Source organism: Taudactylus pleione, unplaced genomic scaffold (genome assembly GCF_031769625.1).
Source record: "Taudactylus pleione unplaced genomic scaffold, aTauple2 ptg000086l, whole genome shotgun sequence".
Lineage (NCBI taxonomy): Eukaryota > Metazoa > Chordata > Amphibia > Anura > Myobatrachidae > Taudactylus > Taudactylus pleione.
This window is the reverse complement of record NW_028284488.1, coordinates 11,574,898-11,601,086: the sequence shown is the minus strand read 5'-3', so window position 1 is coordinate 11,601,086 and position 26,189 is coordinate 11,574,898. Positions and strand designations below refer to the sequence as shown.

The window sequence follows — 26,189 nt, the reverse complement described above, 5'->3', positions numbered from 1 at the left end:
ATCTTCAGCAGTGGAAATGCTCTAGATCAGCATCCCAAAACATATTCCTTTTTAAAAGGGGATATGTTTAATTGAAAAACAATGAGTTTTATATAGCGCTTTTTAATTAGTACAACACTGTAGTGCAGTACAGCAATGACAAAGAATATATTTTTGTATTCATATGAATACCGAGCTATTTAATGCTAATAAGGCTAAACTAATCAAATAGGCATCAGCATAGCACAAAGCACTATTCATTGCAATAAATTCTGTTCCAACTGCTCCGCCTAGCAATTTTATACTAATGTCTTATTAATGGTCCTATTACTGTCTGAGGACCTGATTCATTACGAAGTTCTGTTTCGAAAATATGATAATGCTTGCAACCGCTCAGCCAGCGTAGAGACGCCGCTGTCTCACATCCGAAAGGTCTAGCTGTCCTGCATATACATCGGTAATATTAGACCCTCACGCAGAATTACAGCAGGTCTGACCTGTCTCAGAAATTGCAAGTCTCATTGCACGCAGTGACTACTCAAGCTGTGTATGCCGTCGCAGTGGCTAATTTATGCACGCCCATGTAACGGCGTTCAAACGGACTGGCACATCTGCGTTTCTCCTACAACTCACCTGTCACCACCCCCAAACACTGACGTTCCGTCACTCACTCTGCGATGACTTTGTCTGTGCGCGTGATCGCAGTGCTATCGCAATCTTAACCTGCGAAGCGCACTTCGGTGCATGAACAGTACACACCATTGGCTGATCTGCATACGCTGTTGCAGTTGCAATCCATGATGAATCAGGCCTTGAGTTGCTAAAGCATGGCAGTGTTGATAAATTCACAAAAAAATTATAAAAATTCAGTTTTCACAGAACATCTGCCCTTTTGCTTTATGTAACATGGGGGTCTATTTACTAAGCAGTGTTAGGAGACAGAGGGCCTGATTCAGACCCGCTTGCGAGCGCTGAGTACTCACAAGCGGGTCAATGTTGGCCCAGTGCGCATGTGCACGACGGATCTGGCTCATTCGTGTGCATGCGTGAGACCCGGATAGCGACGGGCAAGCAGTCGCTATGGGTCTCGTACCAAAGGGGGCATGCTGTCGATGGTGAGTGACAGCACGCCCCCTTTGGTGGGCGTGCCGGGGGCGTGGCTGCCCAGACGGAGGCGTTCCCATGGGAACGCCTCCCGTCTGGGGCCGGCCCCACTGACATCACAAGTGATGTCAGTGGGAGTGCCTTCGGCTCTGATAGAGCCGAAAGCACTCCAGGGCTTGCGGCAACGAGACCCTACCACAAGGGTCTCGTCGCAAGCCCGATCTTCCTGGCCGCTCGCTATAGCTGTGGGTGGTCACCCACAGATATGCGAGCGGCCAGGAGGCCGTTCCAAAAAGGAGAAGGGACGGCCCTGATTCAGAGCGAGCGCTCTGTCAGAGGGTCTGGCTCTGAATCAGGGCCAGAGTGAAAAGTGATAAGGTGCCAGCCAATCAGCTCCTAACTGCCATCTCACAGACTGTGTTTGAAAAAATGACAGGTGGGAGCTGATTGGCTGGCACCTTATCCCTTTTCACTCTGTCTCCTAACACTGCTTAGTAAATAGACCCCATAGTTACAAATGGCTCTATTTTAACACACAATTATTTTAGTATAGGCATGGGAAAAATACTACTACAAGAAACAAAAATAAAATATATTTGATCAAACTACAGGGTGTTTCACTTGCTATTGTATTTCTTATAACTTTTAAAGTAATTGACGTAATTTAGTGAAATTGGACACAGCCCCACCTCGTGTCATTGTGTTACAGGCTGATATGAACTGGTACACAGCTGAACAATGCGTATTTATTGTCCAGATTTGCTGGAAAACTTAGTCGATAAAGGTTCACAATCTGCACGTAACACACAGACACAATGAATGTGGATGCCTCACTACACAACACCAATGTCAGAAGCAGGAATACCTACTGACTAGCAGTGGCGGCTCCAGAGGTGGGGCTGCAGTGCAGTCCAAAATTCAAATATGGAACCACACCAACTGCCATCCTCACTGGCATCCTCACTGGCAGTTGGTGTGGCTCCCCTATTTGAATTTTGGACTGTGCTGCTGACTAGGGTGGTGAACAGCTGGCTTTCACTTCGCACATGTGTGAACAGCTGGCTTGATGCTAGTAGCGAACACTCAACACATGCCATGACCTCCTCATGTTTCTCATAGAACATGGCAGGTCTGTGTCACATTTCACATCAATTACTTTAAAAGTTATAACAATAACTTTGGGCCAATACTGAGTGAAACACCCTGTATTAATAGATTTAAGGCTTGTAAAATATTGACAATTACAGTACTACCTACCAAATATTATATATATATATATATATATATATATATAAATAATCAACAACATATGACCGGCATTCCATTTAATACTTTTAATTGGACTTAAAAGGTACTTGTGTACTTTACGGACTCCTTGCAGAGAGAACCCAGATGTCCTACACTCATTATTATTATCAATCATGGTAATGTCTAAATCCCCTTCACGGAGAGGACCCTGACATCATCAGCCAGTGTCCAGCGTCATTCCCTACCATCCAAGTGGGCATAGAGGGGGAATATAACCTTGTTGCGAGCGTAGCGAGCCACCGAGCCCAAAGCATGGCGAGCGGACAACTTTCTTCTTTAGGTGGGGACAACTTTCGGTACTTGTGTACGTAAAGTACACAAGTACCATTTCAAACATTCATTGGGTTCTCCCTGCAGTGAGTCTGTAAAGTACACAAGTACCCATATATAATATAAAGCACACAGACAAAACAACAAAGCAGTTCCAATAATTTACTTTCACTTTGTTAGAAAAACCTTTGACAGCATTCTAGCCATGGTCAGAGCACAACATATGTTTATATGAGCAGTTTGTTGACATACTATTTATTTACAGGATATAAAAAACCACAGGGATCAAGTGGGCTAGCATTCAACTCTATCGTCTTGGTATCCATTCATAACATTCCCTAACCCTTTCATTGTACCAAATCATTAATTCACTTACCTAATTTAAAACCATGAAACAATTATTTTGATTGAACATAACAAATGTTATTAAAAGTAGGCAAAATGTATTAAAGGATGAATTTTTAAATATAGTAGCACATATTAGCAGTCAGGGCTGCAAATTTCCATGTATTGTAATATATGAATATTATACTTGCAAAGATTGCTTAGCTAATAAAACAATAAAAAAAAAAAAAAAAATCAGAAAAAAGGCACCATTTCAAAAAAACATCAAAGGGAAACTACTGTAAAACGAAGTATTCTACCAGCAGAGAAAAATAACATGGTATCCTTATTCAATATATACTGTATATGTATGTGTCTTTCATTTATTTTTTTATAATATATTTATATACTATGGGCCTCATTTATTAAGGAACCTAAATATCAGCAGCCTATTTTGTTTAGTATCACAGTGATACAAATGATTATTCCACTGGTATGCATCATTACTTAGCCCTCCGGCGAGATCCAGCGACTTTCTCCTCGTTGGCTGGGTCCTTCAACGTCTATGTCATGTGCATGCGCTATAGTCTGCGCATGTGCATGACTGTTTAACCCGGCGGGTACCAGGCAGTGCCTGGAAGGCTTCGCTGAAGCCAGAAAGGCTGCTGCCATGTCCCCATTGCCGGCAATGGGGACCGCATCGTTCTTGTCATCTAAAGATGGCTAGAGTGATGCAGTGAGAAACGGATAATCTTAGATTACTGCTGTTTTTTGAATACTGAAAGGATGACATAACCCCTTTAGCTAGTACTAAATGGGTTATATATCATTGCATAGTTGGGAACTATATTTTTACATATTAATAATTTTTTCCACATTTAGTGAGATTGTTACTGTAGTTGTTTTTCCAATTAGGTCATTATTAGCCTTATACATGATAGAATTAATATATTTAATTTTATATGGAATATATTTATTAATATATGGTCTCCTTAGTCTTTTTTTAGACATATTGCTTTTGATTAATTATTTAGACAATAATCTCCTTGACCCCTATCAGTATGTTAAATTGATTTTTGTTATCCAAATGTTATTTTAAAACAAAAACTATGGTTTGTTACTATGATGTGTTATTTAGAACACGTGCCAATTAATTAATTGAAACCATATGCACATATATAGGAAGGTTGGGCGTTTCCCAACATATACTCATTTCCTTTGAAGAAATCCGCTGGACGGAAAAAAAGAAACGCGTCAGAGGTAAGGAGTAACCTATTTTTTTCTCCAGTAGTTTCTGCACTGCCACAATATTATTTATACTGCCGCAGTAAGTGATACTTTGTATCTGGAACTATATACAATGTATCCTTTGCAAATCATTCAGCCAGCACACGAGGGAGGACTTTCACTGCTTCCAGCTGGCGGCTGAGGCGCTTACTATTGACGCACCACGTGCTGAAAATACCAGCTCCAGCAGTGTCCTCTACCCTTGCTACTCGGCACACACCGGAATCTTGTATGACATTGCCCCGATTCACTAATGCCAGCACAGAGCCCCTGGATAAGGGAGCTACCAGCCGACATATACAAGCTGTAAGAGGTAATTGACTGTTTGGAATTTATACGGCAGCTTTTGCTTCCTGCTGCCTTACTAACTTTGATCCCCACAATCTATGGATGGTTTATCCACGTGGCACATATAACAATAAATATATTTTGCAATTTAATATCTATACCAGTGGTTGAAGTGGGAATTTTGAAGTGGGGGTATGGAAAATCTAAGGCTGTAACTATGCGCACGGCGGTAAAGGTGGTGTGGCCACTCACAAGGGTCATACCCCTTTTAAGCAGTGTAGTCTACCACACTATAGTACTCCTTATACCAAAAAATAGTAGTGCCCCTCATAATACACAATGCCACACAGTAATGCCCCACACAGTAATGCCCTTTACAAGTGATGCCACCACGCGGACAGCACCAGATTTGAAATGATGGAGGCGCTGTCTCTCCATCCATGGATGTCTCCCGCTACGCCAGTATTCAGTTGGCGGCCCGCCAGCAGATCTTTTGTATGATGGACAAAACTATGCAGCTGTCACTATAGGGGATCAGCCTCTATAAAAGCAGGGTACACCAGCTAAAATAATACATACTGTACATTTTAAATGTGAGAGTAAAGAGGTTGTATTACCATAGAGAGTAATGATCTTTATAGTGACAGTGGTCAATTATGGTGAAAGGAGAAGTCAGCTGGCAGTATAAAGCCCCTTGTACCTAGTCTCTGCGCACCCCTACCCGCTCTGCATGAGGGCTTGGTCTAACACAATACAGCAGGTTGGTGTCTGACTGGCTGTAGTGTAGTATGCGAGTGCAATGGGGATAGAGAGCAAGGGACTGACCTGCAGCCTGATCCAGAGGTCCAGTATGGCTCCAGGATCACACACAGTCCTGTGGGGAGAAACGGGGGAGTCTGGGCCTGATTCAGACCCGCTCGCGAGTCGATGGTGGCCCAGTGCGCATGCGCACGATGGAGCCGGCTCTGTCGTGCGCATGCGCGAGACCCAGATAGCGACAGGCAAACCGTCGCTCCGGGTCTCTTAGCAAAGTGGGCGTGCTGTCGATGTTCAGTGACAGCACGCTCCCTTTGGTGGGCGGGACGGGGAATTGCCTACCGTCTGGGGCCGGCCCCACTGACATCACTAGTGATGTCAGTGGGAGTGCTTTCGGCACTGTTAGAGCCGAAAGCACTCTTGGGCTTGTGGCAACGAGACCCTACCACAAGGGTCTCGTCGCAAGCCCGATGGTCTTGACCATCGCGACCATCATCATGGCCGCTCGCTATAGCTCTGGGTGGTCACCCACAGCTATGCAAGCGGCCAGGAGGCCGCTCAAAAAAAAACAGAGGGCCGGCCCTGATTCAGAGCGAGCGCTCTGAATCAGGCCCTCAGTCCTGTCTGCAATTCTTGTCTTGTTTTCCTGTCTCCTGGTGACTGGCTTCTACCCGTCACATGGAAATTATATTGATTTCACCAGGAGCAGGCATATCGTGCAATCTCCTCTTATGCAAAGCCCATCTTTAGAAAGCAGAGGCTGCACATCCCTGGGGACACCTCCTGGGACTTCCCCCAGTACTGCCAGCACCAACAACAACCCACCCCCCGAACTACTCCCAGCATCACTAACAACCCCCTACTACTCCTAGCATTACTAACAATCTCCCCTTCTCCACTACCTCCAGCATCACCAACAACCCCCACTATTCAGAGCATCACTAACAACCCCCCCACTACACCTAGCATCACTAACAACTCAACACTACTCCTAGCATCACTAACAACCCCCCACTACTCCTAGCATCACTAATAACCCCCCACTACTCCTAGCATCACTAATAACCCCCCACTACTCCTAGCATCTCTAATAACCCCCCACTACTCCTAGCACCTCTAACAATCTCCCCTTCGCCACTACCTCCATCATCACTAACAACCCCCCACTACTCACAGCATCACTAACAACCCCCCCACTACTCCCAGCATCACTAACACCCCCCCCCACTACTCCCTGCACCACTACCACCCCTCCCCACCCACTACTCCCTGCATCAATAACAACCCCCCCACTACCCTTAACATCACTTACAATGTCCCCTTCTCCACTACCTCCAGCATCACTAACATCCCCCCCCACTATTCACAGCATCACTAACAACCCACCCCCACTATTCACAGCATCACTAACAACCCCCCCACTACCCTTAACATCACTAACAATCTCCCCTTCTCCACTACCTCCAGCATCACTAACAACCCCCCACTACACCCAGCATCACTACCCCACCTCACTACTCTCAGCACCACTAACAATCCCCCCCACTACTCCTTGCATCGATAACAACCCCTAACCTCCCCCTCTACTCCCTGCTGCCTGTTAATGCTTCAATAACTAACCTCGGTTGCTCTCTGTTTTTTTTCTGAGGAGGAGGCAGGAGCGGTGAATCCAGCTAGGGAGGGACATTTGAAGTGCACTGCGCCTGGTCCCAGCCCTCCAGGCTGCTTTAGATACAGGCATTGGAGCGTGATGTTCATGCTCGGCGGTCCCTGGAACAGTAGGAGGTGAGGTGTTGTAATGCTGTTGCATGCCACCGAGCACCATGGTCTTGCCCGGCGGCATGTGACAGCACCTCCGCTCCTACAGCATGACAGCACCTCCGCTCCTACAGAGTGACAGCACCTCCGCTCCTACTGTTTCAGGGACCTGTTAGGAGCATGAACATCATGCAGGCTGGACTCTTGCAGTAATGACCGCGGGCGCTACAAAGTGTGCTAGTTTTAAAAAAACGTTTAGTGTTTGAAGTGCCGGTATGCCATACCGTTGCATACCGGCACACTTCGAGCACTGATCTATACCGAAATCTGCGTAAAGTTCATATTTCATAAAAATTAGTTCCGGTACTATTATTTGCAGTGCAACTGCATTTATTAGCATAATATTCTGGTTATAGAGAAATGTGCAGTTATTTTTAGTGGTGAGAACTCATTATAAACAATTATATTCACTATACTTTAAGCCCTCATATATGAATATATTATATTAACTATAGTATATTTCTATGGTTCAATACGTTTTTTTTTTTAGTAAACTGTTTTTTAGACCATGGTTATTTATTTATCATTATGACCATATTAGAGGGCTGTGAAGTATGGTGTTTTCATAAGGCCTACAGACATGAAAGATCCTCAAGGAAAAAGCACATTGACCAGATCACCTGGGGTCAAGAGAAAATGGCTTGGGATGCATTACAACTTGTAACAACCAGCTCTTTGGGGAATACAGCAGATAACTACTGTATAAAAAAACTTGTGAGCAGGGATTCCAATTCTGAAATTGTTTTGTAATCCTGGGATTTAGGGATTACCGAACTTCAATCTCTGGATCCAGGAACTAATTTTGGAATTGGGATTGAGGGAAAAAGGGGTCATCTGGACTTTTTCCTGGACAATTGAGGTGCAGTAAATTGTGAGCATGGCAACAGATTCCATCAGAACACCTCTGCGATGAAGAAGGGATATCAAGGCAAATGGAACTTTACAATGTTAGCAGATTATTGCTGGGCTGTAACAGGAGATGATCCTGATGTGGAATACAAATGGCAGACAAAGAAGAAGAGTATACAGTGAGTCAAGTGGGACAATGTGACATTTTTTGAAAGATGTGAGCAAAATATTACTTTTCTTTTATGAAAATAAATATTTTTCTCACATACTATTTTTGATTTTTTTTTTCCCCCTCACAATTTTACTTCATTTTAATAAACATATTATTAAAAATATGTTTGTCTACTCTTTATTTGTTTCATTTTAGGTTCATGTACCTTCATTTATATTATACAAATATAGAGTAGGTATTTTTAGTACTTTAGTAAATCAATTTTTAATGGTTATTTTTGAACTCACCACATGCAAATCAATACAGAAAACAAATGAATCTAGGAAACAAAACAATAACAAATGTTGTTGACCAGTGTTATGAATTGATAATTACATTTCACCAGAGTCTAAAGAACACAGAGAACAAAATGGATATTTACTAAAAGATCAATCATATATTTTTCAAAACTAGACAGTTGTTACATTAAGGCAAAAACAAAATTATAGTTTATAAAGTTACCTAAAATATAAGATATATTTTTTTAGATATGTTTATTATTTTAGATACAGAACGTAAAAGGAAAATGTATTTTTTATTTACACAGCAAAATAGGACTGTCATTTAAATGTGTTCTAGATTATTGGTAAAGTCAGTAAATTTAGGTGACAAACAAAAATGTCAGCCAGTTATTGGATGGTGACCCTACGAAACTGGTTCAACCAATTCCCGCTGTTGAACAATGAACAAAAGGACCAATGGTGTTCACTATTGGAGTATAAATCTAAGGGACAACGTACACATTATATAAAGATTTCCCATCATATATAGAAACCAATACTGGCATCTATCACCTACCTGTCATTTAAAGACATGAAAATACAGGGGATGAAGGGTGGAGGGTGGGGAAGTATAACAATTGAAGAGGCAAGTGGATGAAAGTGTTATGTTACATTTAGAAAAAACTGAGATATTTACAGTTAAAAATAAATTTGACATGAATTGAACATAGCGCTTTTATCCACAAAATATATCAGTATATAATATATATATATCAGTATAAAATATATAAGTGTGGAATGCCTGAGGAAGACTATATAAACGGGTGACAGCGTCAGGACGTCGGCATTCTACACCTGACGTCAGGACGCTTCCGTCTTCTCGCGGGTCGCATGCCGATGACGTCAGTCGCTCGGCGCCCGGAAGGAGAGACGAACACGCTTCTCAGTACACAAACACATGGGCTCTATAAAGGTATGTTTTTACTGTTCTCACTTTGTGTTCTTGATAAAAGTTTTTGGACTGAAACGTTGGACACATTTTGAGGTCCTGTGAGTGCCGCTGCTTTTTTCCTATATATATATATATATATATATATATATATATATATATATATATATATATATATTTATATTAGATAGATCCAAGATAGAATCCGGCACTCACTTAAAACATAAAGCGCTTCTTACCCCGTTGCCTTCCAAGCACAACACATGCACGGTGTGGCACAGATACCAAGCAAAACCGGCGGCACTCAGGGATTTCAAGAAAGACAGCAAACGATTGATATACCATGGTATAACAGTACCACTTCACAGCATAGTGCATTATATTACATTAACAAAACACACCAACAGCATCTCGTGGTAAAACACCACAATGAATCTGTCGTATAAACAAATATTAGACTGACATACTAATAATATAATAGCAATTTACAAGAAACATTGAAAGCTATTAGTCTCATTCAAACCCTTAGGAGTCAGACTATCCAGCAAAAAAATCTACTTGGCCTCTCTCTGCAAGAGAATCCTAGACCTGTTACCACCTCTCGTCAGTGGCGGAACATGGTCAACATACCTCCCAACATGACCCTCTCCAGGAGGGACACAATGCTCTGGTCCTGGACTTCCCTGGTAATTTATGATTGGTGGAGGCTCCAGAGGTGGGGCTGCAGTACAGTCCAAAATTCAAATATTGGAGTCACACCAACTGCCAGTGAGTCCCAGCCAGTGATGTTTGGCAGCATTTGGGGTGGCAGTTGATGTGGTTCCCTTATTTGATTTTTGAACTACTCTGCTGCCCCGCCTCTTACCAGGGAAGTCCAGGACCAGAGCACTGTGTCCCTCCTGGAGAGGGTCATGTTGGGAGGTATGGGTCAATAATCATGTGGCACATAGCGGTCAAAGAATGTGATTATTGACCATGTTCCGCCACTGGCTAGAGGTGGTAACAGGTCTAGAATTCTCTTGCAGAGAGAGGCCAAGTGGATTTTTTTGCTGGATAGATTGACTGTTTGAATGAACCTAATAGCTTTCAATGTTTCTTATAAATTGCTTTTATATTATTAGTATGTCAGTCTAAAATTTGTTTATACGACAGCTTCATTGTATGTTGGTGTTTTACCACGAGATGCTGTTGGCGTGTTTTGTTAATGTAATATAATGCACTATGCTGTGAAGTGGTACTGTTATACCGGAAAGGGTATGAAATACCGCCGGCCGCTTGGCGGTTCGATTCTCGTCAGCGGCAGGCCGACATCAGCAGAGTTCCGAGCAGCGGAAGCCCGACAGCGCTGGAAATCCCGATCGTGGATAGGTGAGTATCTACTAACCTAACCCCCCCTAACCCTCCTTAGGGGTGCCTAACCCTAACTTCCCCCCCAAGTGCCTAACCCTAATCCCCCCTCTAAGTGCCTAACCCTAACCACCCCCTTCCCCGTTGCCTAAACCTAAGTCCCCCGGGGGGGTGCTAACCAATAAGTCCCCCCGGGGGTGCCTAACCCTAACCCTCCCTCCCCCTAGCCTAACCTTAACCCTCCCGGGGGGGTGCCCAACCCTAAGTCCCCCCCGGGAGCCCTAAACCCTCACCCCCCGCGGCTGTCCGCTCACGGCGCCCGGCATCACTACGATCGGGATGCCGGGCGCCGGTCTCCCGGCGTCGGGGAAATGCAGGCGTCTACATCTAGACGCCCGGCATTTCACCCTTGCCGGGATATGACAGTCGGGAAGCCGGCTGACGGTATTTAGGCAGTCGGCTTCCCGATTGCTTCCCGTTAAACCATGGTGTGCATTTGGTGTTGCGTATTGCATGTGTATTTATTGGGTATATTCGTTGTCTTGGTGACGGGTGCACTGTGGTGATGTCATCACTATGTGCCTTCCAGCGTGTCTCTGGTCGGAAGCGGACAGGAAGCACATGGAACAGTTGGTGATGGGGAGCACTATTTAAGGTGAGTGTCTTTTATATTTTGTTGTGTCCTGATGAAAATACCTATGTATTGAAACGTCGACTTGACTGAATATCAATCGTTAGCCGTCTTTCTTGAAATCCCTGAGTGCTGCCGGTTTTGCTTGGTATATTATATATATATTTATATTGTACTACTGTTAAAATACTGCAGAAGCATGAAAACTATGCAGCATGCAACATTTATAAATGCATGCATTACGATTTGCATATCCGCCTTGGTATGCTAACAAAAGCACCACACCTCTAGGCTACAACTGCAACCCTGGGTATAATGTTGACTGCAGTGAGTGGGCTGCATTAAATTCAGTTGCTTGTTGGTACGCTCTGGTGCTTTGTATTTCTTGGCTGGTAGTATGCGGAAACCACATGCCAGACCTGATGACACTGGAAGTTTCCATTTTATTTAAGGTGTTAACAAAATCCCCTTCATTCAAAATAAAAGTATGTAGGTGGGAGTGTATGGGAGTGGGAGTCACTGTAACTTTTAACACATCGACATTCAGCAGAAGATCGACAGTGATGATGTCGACATCGTTAAAATGTCAACATTGATGCCTTCAAAATGTTTTAACGTCGACATTTCCATTCAGGTTAGCGTTAGAGTTGTTGTTAGAGCCAATATTAGGGAATGACCAAAGAACCAGTATGTTGACACTCAATGTCGACACAACATCATACATGCCTAAGGAAGGGTAGGCACTTCTCCTACCTTCTGCCCACTTCCTAGTGAAGTGGGCAGAATAAAAATAATTTTCTTGCGGACAGGCGGGTAGGGGCTGTGACCTAATGACCCGATTCTATGAGAATTGCGTCATTTGGCCCCGCCCCCTTATTTATATATGTAGCGTTTGCAGCAAATTGCCATGAGGGGGCAGTACTTAATGATGCAATCTGTCCGGCCCCGCCCACAATATCTCCCACCTGCTTCTCCTCCCCGGGCTTCTCCCGGGAAGGAGAAGTCAAATGTCGGCAAATATGCATGACATCAGTGTCAACATGAGTATTGTGGAACATGTCTTCATAATGAATGTCGGACATATACGCCGAACACCCTCCCTGATCTCTGAGACCGCTGATGATCATGTTTGGGGCTGCCCAGGTGTCTTTGCAGCAACAGAGTGTAGATACAGCAGCAATAATTGAAAACCTTAGAGCTGCAGTGTCAGATTATCCATGCTAAGGAGAAAGGTTAACAGGTTAAGCATCCGGAGGGAGTCCAGAGGCTCCGACAAATAGAACAAATGGCGGCAGTCTCAGAAAGGGTACCCCTTATAATTGGGAAGGGTTTAGCAAGCTTAATAAAGTGGTAACCCCATAAAACATAAGGAGAAAAGGCTGAGAGGTGAAAGGGTGCATTTTTATGTATGTTCCTGGAGATAACGATACGAAGAAGCTCCTCAATATAAAATAAAAATTAACATATAATGTATATAACCACTAATAATAACAGTTGCAATGATATATGTAAAAGTTTTCATACCATGACAGAACTTGTGATATTATACCTGTTGTAAACTATTGTTCTATGCGATTACCAATTTGTGGTGTAAGGTTGCTAAAATAGGCTGTTTGCAGGGTCTAACAATGGGATTACTGATAAAAATAAAAAACTTACTATGTACCTCCGCTCAGGAGCAGAACTATCAGAACTGACCAGGTCTACTAGCAGCCTGTGGAGGAATTTTTGGAGGGCTCTTCCCAGTCTATATAAGCAAAATATTACAATGCCTCACAGTGGCCCTGTAGATAATGATATGCCCCCACAGTAATGCCTCAGTTAATAATGTGCCCCAGTTAATATATGCTCCCACAGTGGTGCCTGATGATAAAATGTGGTGTTTTTTATGCAGCTGATTTGAAAAATTGGCCATCATGATAACGAGTACTCAAAGGTTTATAAAAGTGGGGAGGATCACTCTACTCACATCTAAAAATTCAGTTTTGGGTGGAGTTCAATAACAAAACAAAAAAAAGACTTTTTAAAACTGCAAAAAGGAAGAAAACCTGTGTTGAGCAGATCAACAATTAATTAATAATCTACAAATAAACTCTATGCAAATATTGTTTTAGTCTGGCATATTAATAGGATAGTAGACACCAGATAAATCAGCTATAATAAAATAACAATTTAATATTAAATCACTTCAACAATAAAACATAAAATCATCAAATCGCTTTTACATTTACATCTCTCTCTCTCTTGGTCTATATATAAATTTAGTAGTTTTAATAGCTTGCAAATATATTTTTAGCAAAGCTAAGTATTGTATTCAAATGCAAACCTGTGTATGTAGATTATATTATATATACACACACACAAACTATGCATCAGTTATATTTTTTACAGACTAGAAAAGTGTTGGTATTATCACTTCCGTTCTAAGTGAGCTTATGATGAGTACAACTAGCATTGTAATATACATTGCAAGTTGTTTTTTGCGAATCCATACATGTTGTGTTTCTGTGTGTGTGTGTGTATATATATATATATATATATATATATATATGTACATATTAATTTTTAATATATATATTTATATTTTCTTTCAGTGTATTTTTTATTCTTAAAGTTAAATTCTGCCATGTTCTAAACATTTAGACAATTATTCCTACAGCTGTAAATTAAGAGGAACAGCTGTAAATGAAATATTGAAAAGAAATGTAAAAGAAGGGGTGCTACATAAAGAAAAAGCAGCGGCCACTGCAGCGTAACGCTTCGTATACAGATTCAGACTCAGTCGCACATAGATATACATAGTCTCATGGTGCGTCCTATTCGCATTGTATTGCGACTAGGACACATTTTCGTCCAAATAAGACACGAGTTGCTATCAGAGTCTGCTGCAATGGTGTATGAGGACGCATCTGTATTGGAACCTTTGAACATTTCATTAACAGGGCATGTTCCCCTAAAAATTACAAAGGTAGACTTCTATGTGAATATAGCTGACAAATTTTACAACATTTTTTTTTTGCCATCAAGGCAATTTGATGACTATTATTATTTATAAAATGTTATTTTATTATAGCCGACTCATTTGTTGTCTACGGTCTAAATATACCCCAACAAAAACAATATTTTTTTAACCATTTATATGTAGATTATTAATTAATTATCTGCTCAGCAAAGCTTTTGTCTTTTTTTTGTTTGTAGTATGGTATTTCCATTATTAAAACCACAGCAGAGCCATTTGTTAAGCAATACTAGTATATGTAGCTCAGTGCCGGTATTAAGTATTTTGATGTTTCTACATTAATCTAGAATATTACTTACATCGGTCACAGTCCGGCGATGACCTCTTCAGTCCTGCTGAGACAAGGCAATGTATTGCCTATCAACAAAACATTGCCGTTAGCAGAGATCAAGGAAATCCACCCAAAATTGAATTTTTAGTTATGAATATAATAAGTCTTTAAAAACAATGAATCTTTAATCAGGTTTACAAAGAATGTGTGTAAACAAATACAATTTGGCAATAGATTTTCTGAAAAATGTTAACTGTGACTTCGTTACACGTGATGGCCAGAGCTGTAACTAGATGTTTTTTTGCCCTGTGCCAGAGAGAGCATTGGGCGCCGCCCCCCCCCCTTCCATTTTTAAATAGGGACGTAAGATAGTGCACCTGAGAAAGGGCCTTAAGCTTCATGGGGAAGGGCCAGGGAAGAGATAGGGGTACTCCTGGGGCAGCCAGGAGATGCTGGGGATAAAAGAGGAGGAAGCTACAAGAAGGAATTATAATAAACAGGAAAATTGACAGGTGCAAACAGAGCCCCCTGCCCTGCAGTGCCCTGTGGCACTGGTCGCACTACCCTAGTTACGGCCCTGCTGATGGCTGCAATGTACTTTTGGGAACAGCACATAGCAGCCAGCAACAACGCTAAGTTTTCTCTACAGAAATGGTCTGTAAAACTAGTATTGTATCGACAGGCAGATGTAAGGAGCATCACGGCAATGGTCGCTGGCACGTCCTGTCAAATTCAATTACCCCCATAAAAGTGTATTAACTATATGTGAATAGCTGGGAGGGTGGGGGGAGAATGAAAAATCCACCAAAGAAACCTTTTATAGTGATAAACCTTCCGTACGCTATTACCATGAATATGGCTCTTAGCTGTTCCACCATCAAACAGAAGCGAAAGAATGCGAGCAAAGAAATCTGTACTCATACAGTGTATATTGTATCTCACTTTGAGAAGAATCAGCACGTCATAGTTTAAGTGATTTCATGTGTGTTCCATAATTTGGAATTAGTTGTAATTTAAAAATATCTTGCATTTCCCAACAAGTTTTATGCTGCTGCCAAACATCACCACAAGCCAACATGCTTCCTACTGCTTTCCTGTTCTTTATGTTCAGCTTTTATACCTCATCCACTAAGAAAAGCCTTAGCGGCATAAGATCAGATATCTCAAAATAAAATAACTATTTTACTAAATGATGTGCTAATATAAATATAATTAAATATTAAAATGTCTACTGTTGTAAATGTGCAATTATTAGTTCTGATTATACATAGGAGATGTAGTCATAATGTCAACACAATGTAGACAGTTATGTTGACATTGTTAAAATGTGGACATTGAATATGTCGACATGTACAGAATGTTAACATATACACAATTTCAACATGTAAAATGTTGACATTCTGCACGGACTGGAGGGGGAGGGATAGGCTACAGGGGGGAGGTTAGGCATTAGGGGGAGAGTTAGGGGTTAGGGATATGGGGGCTCCATTTACTAACGAAATATAACCCCTTTAGCGCTCGCTAAAGAGGTTATACCATCTTTCTGTATTTAGTAAATAGCGGTAATCTTAGATTACCTCTGTTTTTACAGCATCGCTCTCGCCATCTTTTAGATGGCGAGAGCGATGCGGACCCCATTGCCGCAATGGAGACCCAGCGGTGCCTTTCCAGCTTCAGCGAAGCCTTCCAGGCACTGCCGGGTCTCCGTGTCATGCACATAAACAGACGGACCGTCGCACATGCGCATAACACTGGAGCCCCATCGCTGGCAGCGTTAGGCTGCCAGCAGCCCAGCAGAGGACCTCGCCAAGGACCTAGACTTCGCCAGACCTCACCGGAGGGGTAAGTATTACTAAATGCCAGTTAAATTTTCGTTTGTACCACAGTGATACTAAACGAAAATTGCCGCTGGTATTTCGTTTCGATTGTAAATGAGGCCCTTACTCACTGCTGGAAATGCCGCTGGATCCGCCAAAGTCGTCATCATTTGATAGCTGGAGGCACCAGATTCGCCGTACCAGGTAAGTCACCACTAGACCACCAGGGACGTTTTAGCGACATACTAATCAGTGTCGACCTTTCATCAGTGTCGACATAACAAATGAAAATATTCCACACCCCCATACATACGGGTACTGTATTCTGTTGATGTTTCTGATGACTGCTGTATTTGTAATCAGCAAATAGCCAAGGCTGGTTTAAAACAAGCCAAAATCTATTTCAATAATAGCCCAAAGAATAAAAAATATTATAAAAACACAAATTACAAGCACATCTATTTTTCTTTTTTCTAAAGGGAATGAAATCAGTCTACTCTCCACCACCAGGCACTCTGTAGCATATATGGTTTGGATTAGGGAGGACAGTAACAGCAGAGAGGATTATATATCTGCTTTGTTTGTTCCTTGGTGCTCCATTGGGAAAATAATTGGGCTAGTTATTTTAAAATAAAACTTGCTGGAAAGGAAACTAGACAACCTAAAAACCATGATCTGTGCAGTGTTTACAACGTCAGGCTGCCCTAACAACCTGTTGCAACCAGATACCTGCAGGATATAAACAACTTGAAAACAATGCAAATTATCTATGTACGAATGTGAAGCTAGGACACAGGGCATGCTGAATACAAATAGCTGTGTTGATAGAAGATTGACATTGGATATAAAGGACATTTGGCATTGTAGGTGTAAGACACACAGCATGCCTGCTTTTGGGTACTGCTGGACATTTATGCTTTGGGTTGTATAAAATATTGGGGCATATGAATTAAGCATCTTTTGCAGAAAATCCTCTGAAAATAGTAGTTTTCTGAAAATGTTAACATACATTATTACCTGAATGTATTAAGATTGTATTGTAGCAGACATCACAGGTTTCAGTGGGGACTGTAAAATTCTATGATGTACCAGGCTACGCTTTTCGGATCTTTAGCCCCAAAAACGAACATTAAATTTATAGGCACTTTTTAGATTCTGGTAATGAAGGCTTGTGCATGTGTAACCACAAATCAGAACAGGTATGGCAGTGGAGGTTTTGACAACAGCAGGCAGGTGCCCAAACATCATTGTGGTGTGCAAGATCTTTACAGTCCTGTTGTTCAGACAAGCCTGACAGTGTACACTATCCCAGTTATTACTTAATGATGTGACATGCTCCATCTCACAGCTGTTTACTCCACTATACCAGAGAGGAATAGGTTACAATTAAGGCAAGTGTGTGCATTAGCCATAACTCAACTAATAGCAATCTAAACAAAACACTGGAGGTGAAGGGGAAGCAATACATATGTTTACATTGAAATAAATTGCAAGTTCAATATTTTATTTCCCACAAGAAATTGTAAAGTGTATAATAATCACTGTATTCCTTTCATTCATCACACAAAATTAAAAATGCAATGAAATATAACAATTGCCTTGATTCAATCACATGACCAGCTATTTTGATGCATATTACATAATATACAGAGTATATCATTTCAAGTACTGGCAAATAATAATTATGAACAATATAGCCATACCTGGTAATGTTGCTCACTACTATTTATATGATATTCTCCTCTGAAGATAACTATTAAGTGAGTATTCTTTTTTTCTAAAACTCCATGTGTTGTTGTCATGGAATAAAGAGGATGTCCACAATCCGTTCTCCATTGCTTGATGCAATCCACAATCTAGTGTCCTACATGCATTAGAGAGGGAAGACCGGTCCATTGAAGAGGTACCGTATGTCGTGATGCCTGCAAATAGTAAAAAATAATTTATTACCATTCCAAAGACATAGTGAAATGAATCTGGAGAATATCCACGACCTGCTGGTGACACTGCTCACCATTAAAAAAGTGAGTTGATCAATGTTGCTGTGAAGCAGCTTGCTATGTGACCCATAGGCTCCTCCCACTCTGTAGCAAGTAAGGTGTATGCGAATACTTGAAACCCCCAGCCCCATTTAGCTCTTCTTCCACATACCTCCAAGGCACACTGGCCTGAATACTACTGTTGTGCTACTGTAATGCTTCACAATTTGAGTAGACATTTTTTTCTCTCTTACAGTTTAAGGGGGGAATTAAATGAGCCATGATGATGCGAAAATTTTTCACACCGCTCGCATGCAAATTTTGCTCATAGCGTTTGCTTTTGCAAAATAAATATTCTTTTTAAATTGGGGGTGCATAAAAATACCTACAGTATAAGTATATATATGTGTCATTTAAATACACTTTTAAAAAAACCTTCAAAATACGCGTCTAACACCCACTTGCAATCTTAAAAACACGTTCCATTCATACATATACCTGTCCCACATCATTAACCCATTTTCCTGCACTTTGCACTTTATCACCCCAAAAATGACATGTCATTATTGGACAATTTAAGCTAATTAAAAAGTTATTTTTGCCTAATTAGTCATTAAGTGTCACAGTGGCTCTGAACCAAGTCCTGACATTTTTACTTTGAAATAGGGATTTCTCCCAACTTTTCACCTGCTCAGGAGGTGGTGGAAATTGATTTATTTAAAATCAATCATAAATACATAAGTATTATATACTAAAATATCCCAGAAGTCTGCAACACAGTACAAATATTTTAAAACTATTTATTGATGTTAAAATTGAACCAGGAAAATCTGCAAGCTTCATATAATGCAGAATGCATAAACTAACAATTATACCATTATGTGAGATTTCTAAAGAGTACAATCTTAGCAATACTAAATATTTAACCACAAAAATTCTAAATATCATGATAATTCTGAACCAGAATAGTCTTCTCCTGACGGTGCTTACTGGATATAGGAGACTACATAAGTGTGCACCATAAATCTATACTAGTCTTCTGGGAACAGGCACAGTGCCCTCAATATTATGTGTTCACACAAAGTAAGCCAAACTTATTAGGAACTAACAATGTCTCCTTCAATATCCAAACGGTCAGAGTGTAATATAATACAGCTGGTGATCCGTCCTCCTTTGTAGCTGCACAGAAGCTTTCCACATTACAGAGAAGAGTGCAGTCTATTCTGGATATTACTGCAACTCAGCTCTGACTATAATAAACAGGTACAAATACATCACACTAAACTCTAAATCCATTATCTTTATCTATATTTGAATAAGTACGTACCCTTTAAAATTAGAAGGATGCTAAAATTATACTGTTGTTCTGTGATGGCATGGAAAGTTGGTATATTTCCAAAAGAGTCTTGGAAAGCAACCAATATGTTGATCTGAAAACAGAAACACAGGTTGGGAATGTTCTGTCCTCTTTTCTTGTCACAGTCATCTACTCATCCTCTACACTACAGAGCGTGTAATAAGACAGAGAGCACAGGCCAACACAGACAGTTCACAGTTCAGACAGGCAACACATTTTCAAAGCTGGTCAATGTTTTGACTAGACAGACCCTAATGCCGAGTACACACTGAGCGTTGTGTACCAGTACGATATATCGGGCCGATATATCATACCTCGGGAACACATTAAAGCGAGGTAATGAAGGACGGAATGATCCCTCGTTTCGTCCTTCATTACCTGCAACGGGGCCGCATGCGATATAGTCTGACTGGACGTGCAACACACCCGACCAGATGATACCGCATGCGACCGCGGGAGAGCGCATATTGGCCGTACACACTGAGCGATGCGGCCAAGATGTCGATCCAATTCGGCCGGATACGACATATCGAGCCGACATCGTCTAGGTGTGTATCCAGCTTTAGACAAATGTGTAGGACAGAGATGTCGGACTGTCTAAGGTATGTTATACCATAACAATATATGTTGGGTATGGGCTGCCGGCAGTCGGGATCCCGGCGGTCAGAATCCCAACCCCCGACAGGGTTAACATACCGACACTTGTTGGTCGGTATGCTAACCCTCCCCCTCTCCCTACCCCTCCCGTTTTGGTGCCTAACCCTAACCTCTCCCCCTAGTGCCTAAACCTTACATCCCCCTCCAAAACCCTAAACCTAACGTTCCCCCCTTTGTGCCTAACCCTAACCCTCCATCTAGTGTCTAACCCTCCCCTAGCCACTGATACTTACCCTCGGGACGTCAGCGGTCAGGATTCTGGTACCGGGATCCCGACACTGTCGGGATTCCAGCACCGGTATTTCGATCGTTGCCATCCCGTACGTCAGGATGCTGACTACATCCCCAATATATTAATCCAAGTCAATGAACCAGAATAATATAAAATACTACTACACTACAGAACAAACGTATAGTGGCATATTCAATTGGCCGCGAGGTTTTGCCCACAAAAAATTACGCGGACATTGCGACCAATGATGGATTACCGCGGGCACACGGACTCCGAATACCTGCGGTATCCATTTGGATCTGATGTGAGTGGCCAATTATTCTCTGTAAAGTGCTGCAGAATATGTGTGCTATATAAATAAAAAAAAAATATTACTTAATTAATTTACAAGTCAAACCTACTGAGTGCCTTCCCAGAGAATCGAGGGGCAAATAACACATAATGCCACAGTACATCTGCTTAATGAGCTGACAGACTGGACTGAATAAGCCAGTATATTGGTTCTTAGGCATCCTGGTTTCCACAGGACAGGTCACTCAGAATTCCACCAATTTGGACGACAGTAAAACGTTTCATATTAAATGGTCTCATTACGCAAAAGATACTAAATAAGCGTAATATTTCATATTGCATTCTAAAACACCCTAACACGGTAATGAATAAAAACATGCCTGTGGCTTATGCTCACATATGTTGCTGTAATAAAAATGAAAACACATATAATGTAACTATAGCAATAAGATTAAATATTACACAACTAAATGTAAAATTTTTTAGGGGCATATTCAACTGGCATGAAATCTTTGCTGCAAAAATTAAAGCGGCTATCGCTGCAAAGTTCTGAATACTACAGCCATGCGATTGAAAGAAATTTGACAGGTGCAATACATTTTTCAGCAAAAATCAATGTCAAAAAAAGAAAAATATGAGGAGAATAGCCTGTACACTAAAAAAAAAAAAAAAATATTGCATAACATTTTACAGTAGATGTCTAATACTGTCCCCAAGAAAAAATATTTACCGCTTTTAAAATTGTTAATATGGCAGATATGTGCATTGGTGACAAAATTATATATTAAGATGGGGGGAATGCAATTAGCCACGGTACTTTATACCGCTAATTGATCCCCCGTGTTAATTCAGCCAGCTCTTGTTTGGGGCGTGGCCTAATCGTGGGAGGCATGGCCAAGCCCCCTTTAGGGAAAAGGAAAATACTATTTTCTGCAGCCCCGCAGCGCTGAGGAGCGGGACGCTGTGAGTGTCCCGGGGGGCACGATCAGTGCGATTGCGCCCTCCCACCCTCGCACAGGCAGAGCAGAGGAGCATGATGATGCTCAGTGGCAGTAGTCTCTCTGGTCCCGCTGCAGCCCAGGATACAGCAGTGTGCTGGGCTGCTGACAGCTGCTTATCGGGCATTTCTTTTCAAAAGCTCAGCAGGCTCCGAAAAAAAATCCCCGATAACTATCAGTCGTCATGCAAGCTCTGGCGTTAACACATAGGATCCGTGACCTATCATGGGTCCAGTGTGTATAATAAAAATCCTGTTTTATTTGCCTGGAAATTTATTGGGTCTAATTGAATTCCCCCTATATCCAATTACTAATTATCAAATATGGCCAAAAACCCAAATATTCTTCTACATGTTTCTCCAGTCTATTTACTTATAAATACACTAATAATGGGTATATATGGTCATTTGATAGGAAAGGCCAATCCTATGTAAAATTCTCTAATGAATAATTCTATTCAAAATTCTCTAATGCATGAAAGAATTAACTTGTCTTAATATTTTCTAATTCAACAATTCTTTAAAAACGAACTATATACTTAATAGTATCAAACTTAAGAGTATAAAGCTTCTGAGAAACTCTAAAGCTGGCCACACACTAGACCACCTTTCATCCAACCATCCAACTAGTTGATTGGTTGGAATGAAAATCTGGTAAGGTATGAAAGCAAATGACAATCAGCAATTTACTCCCAAACGCCGGAAAATGGACAAAAACTGTTGTTTGAACAAATTTGATCTAACATTTAACAAGCTTCTCTAACGACCATTTTCATCTGTTTTCTGGCATTTAGGAGCAAATTGCTGATCATCAGTTACTCCCATTCCTTACCAGATTTTCATTCCAACCAATCAACTAGTTGGCTGGTTGGACAGATAATCTTTAGATGTGTGGCCAGCTTTAGGTTACTCAGAATGGCCATCGGAACCACTATGCCAGAGCCAGCGAATCTGCGTACGAGGAGGCAGCCACAAGCTGCGACATGCCTTCAAAACGGTCGTGACACGCCTTTCTCTAACCACCCCCTATTACCTCACAGAAACGGTCCCTGCCTATCAGTCACTCTGTGTGTAAATCCTCTCTGTGAGCGACAATGGTAATCCATTGGGATGCATGCACCGTGCGACTCCAATGCATACGCAGTATTTAAAACATCGGCCAACTGCAACATATCATGTTTGCATCCATCTCAGGTCCCGAGTCACCTTATTCTGCTCTGTGTACAATATATACAATTTTCACTGACCTGCACTTATCGTCAAGGTGCATATTCCTGCAAATATTGGGACAACTTCTCAGTACTTACTTTTTCCTATTCACCATCAGCTATTTACAGTCAAATCGGTCATTAATATATAGAGCAGCACTGAATTGGCTTTATGGAAAGTTTACATACTTTCTTCCATTTTTCTTTCACATTTCTAAGTGAACTAAATTTCTCAAGGAAAATAATGGAGAGGTGTGAAAAGTGGGAGCTGGATAGGTGGATATAGTCGTGTGAAGTGCAAAAAGATCGTTCTATAGCATTCCTTTTGAAAATGTGTTTAGTTACATTTGTTTCAAAATTAAACGACAAGTGTACCCAACGATCCGATGGACCCCACTGCTAACGGGCTGACATATCGCACGGCTGGTACACGTTAGACGATCCGGTTGCCTGACCGCCCGATATGTTGGCCCTTGCCGCATCCTGCTGCATGGGGTCTTCAGTCGCATCGTCAGGTTGAGCTGCATGTAGGGCCGACTTGTCGATGCGGCTGACGACCCCACAGGAGCGTGCATCGGTAGACATAGTGGGTACCCACTACACAATTTCAAGGATTTGTCGTTCCGATCCGTCGGAACAACATCGTCTGGTGTGTACCCAGCTTTAAAGTTGTATTTCCCACATAACTTTAGGCAAATTTTAGTAGCAAGAACTAATTTTAGCATCTTGAAGATAAAATGGCAGTATATGGACTACAGTACATAGTGATGTTATCTGGCTGGTGTATGGAACTACATGCTTAAGCTATGTCAAACAGAGAGCAATTCTTTGGGAAGGAGTGGATTTGTTGGCGCTGACTTGTTTATGAAGGACTATTGTGTTTTATGTACCAAATTAAAGTATATGTTTTTCCGGCACACTAATGGAGCGTACACACGGTCAGATTTGTCAGACTTGTCAGATTTGTCAGATGAACGACTGAACGATTAAACGATTTGAACGATTTGAACGATTGAACGATTTTTGACTGCATTAAAATGAATGGAATCGTCCAAGTCTGACTGCAAACCCATCAGATGTCAGATATCGTTATCTGACAAACGGGAACGCGCATCGTTGATCGTCCATCGTTCAGGCATGTCAGATATGAACGATTTTCCATCAGATATGAACGACTGAACGATTTTTAAATCGTTATCGTCCATATCTGAAGAAAAAATCTGATCGTGTGTATGCACCATAAGGGGTATACTGTATTTACCAAAGTGAGAGTTTTCAGAAATGGAGATGTTGCCCATAGCAACCAATCAGATTGTACTTAACATTTAACTAGCACCTTCTAGAAGATAATAGCTAGAATCTAATTGGTTGCTATGGGTAACATCTCCACTTCTAAAAAAAACTCTAATTTAGTAAATATAGCCCTATGTGTGCTATGCATGCATATATATAAATATTTATGCCCTATACACTTTAACACTTTAATTTTGTGGAGACCATGCTGTGAGAAAATCAGTTTAGCAGGTCTAGAAACATAACTTAAATGAGATAGTATTAGCTTAAACTTGCAATAGTATTCACTAAATACCTGCAGTATCACTGTCTACTAAAGGACACAATGAAAAGGGTTAATGCTTTGTACTGTTATGCAGTATTTAAATACAGTCAAAGCAGAAAGGTGGTAATATTACTAAACTTGGCTATTCTTATGACCTATACAAGCGTAATTAAAAATAAAACACAGACAAAAAACAAGTTTCACTTTGAAAATGGTTTAATAGAAATCCCCTACTGACAACTTTATGTGTTAGCAATACAGATGTGAGGTAGAGGGGCTGTCCCACTTCACTCACACAAAAACATAGGTTCAACAACCAAAACACAAGTATTGGTTTGCCTCAAGTCAAAACTTAAGATGACGTGGTCCTATTACAAACATGATGTGCTTAGAGATTCACACAGCTATGAATAGTATATTTTTTTCATTGCAATGTTATTTTTATTTTTTTTTATAACCAATTCACACTTAAGCACAAAATATGCCACTTTGTTACTAGTGATTATGCTAGAGTAGACTACAGCAAGACATTTGCTTTCACTGTCACATTTGTTAAACAGTTATTGCACTGTCACATTTTGTTAGTAACTAAAGCCCACATAAGCCTTCATACCACCCATTAATTTGTATTGTCAAAAAGAAACAGCATGCGCCCTCCAAAGCTACATTATGATAAACAGTAATTTACTAAATAGTTTTGTATTGTTATTTGTCTGCCGCTATTAAATTAAATGCTTATGTATAATGCTATAGCTTTTAATGATTAAAGGGGGGATCCATGTAGTTAATATTATGTTAAGTCCCTTCCCCTTTCCCAACATTGGAACTGTGGCTGGAGTCCGTTTATGTACTTATAATTAATGTGGACTGCTGGAAAGCCTCTATAATTACCTCAAAAAGCCTGATGAGTGGGGTATCTGATGTAGGACTTGAAGAGCACTGCGTGTCTACCTGCTGTCCAGGATGGTAATCGCCAGGGGCCTCGGTCGAGGAAGGAAGGGCGCTTTCTGTTGATGCCACCCGTAGCCAGGAGGTACAATTAAGATGGGACTGCCAGGAATGGATTCCCAGGTACGCCCCTGGCTCACAGATGACCAGGGCCAGGCAGCTACTTGCTGGCGGCTGCCTGGTTCAAGGAATGCATAAAGTTTTTTTTTTTTTTTTAAACAAATCGAGCGTGACTTCATGAAGTCACGCACACCACATCGCTGCACTGAGGAGCCGACCAGACGCCGCAGCCAGAAGATAAAAGATATGATAGATATCTGTGGACTGCAGAGGGCCAGGCGCTGGAGAGATAGAAGGGGGGCTGGAGCAGGAGAGATAGAAGGGGACCTGGCTGGGGAGACAGAAGGGTGCTGGCTGGGGAGACAGAAGGGTGCTGGCTGATGAAACATGGGGGCTGGGGAGACATAAGTACAGAGTGTAATTATTCACAAAATATGGGGGGCGCCAGTCCAT

General features: G+C 41.4%; 1 long non-coding RNA gene across 1 annotated transcript in view; it reads right to left on the bottom strand.

Moving 5' to 3' along the window:
* The window catches only part of LOC148529158 (uncharacterized), a 156,755-nt gene that overhangs the window by 70,738 nt on the left and 59,828 nt on the right, over positions 1-26,189 (bottom strand). The window contains exon 2 of the long non-coding RNA XR_015877842.1: positions 18,153-18,371. This is a non-coding gene — a long non-coding RNA (uncharacterized LOC148529158). The remainder of the gene's footprint in view (positions 1-18,152; positions 18,372-26,189) is intronic.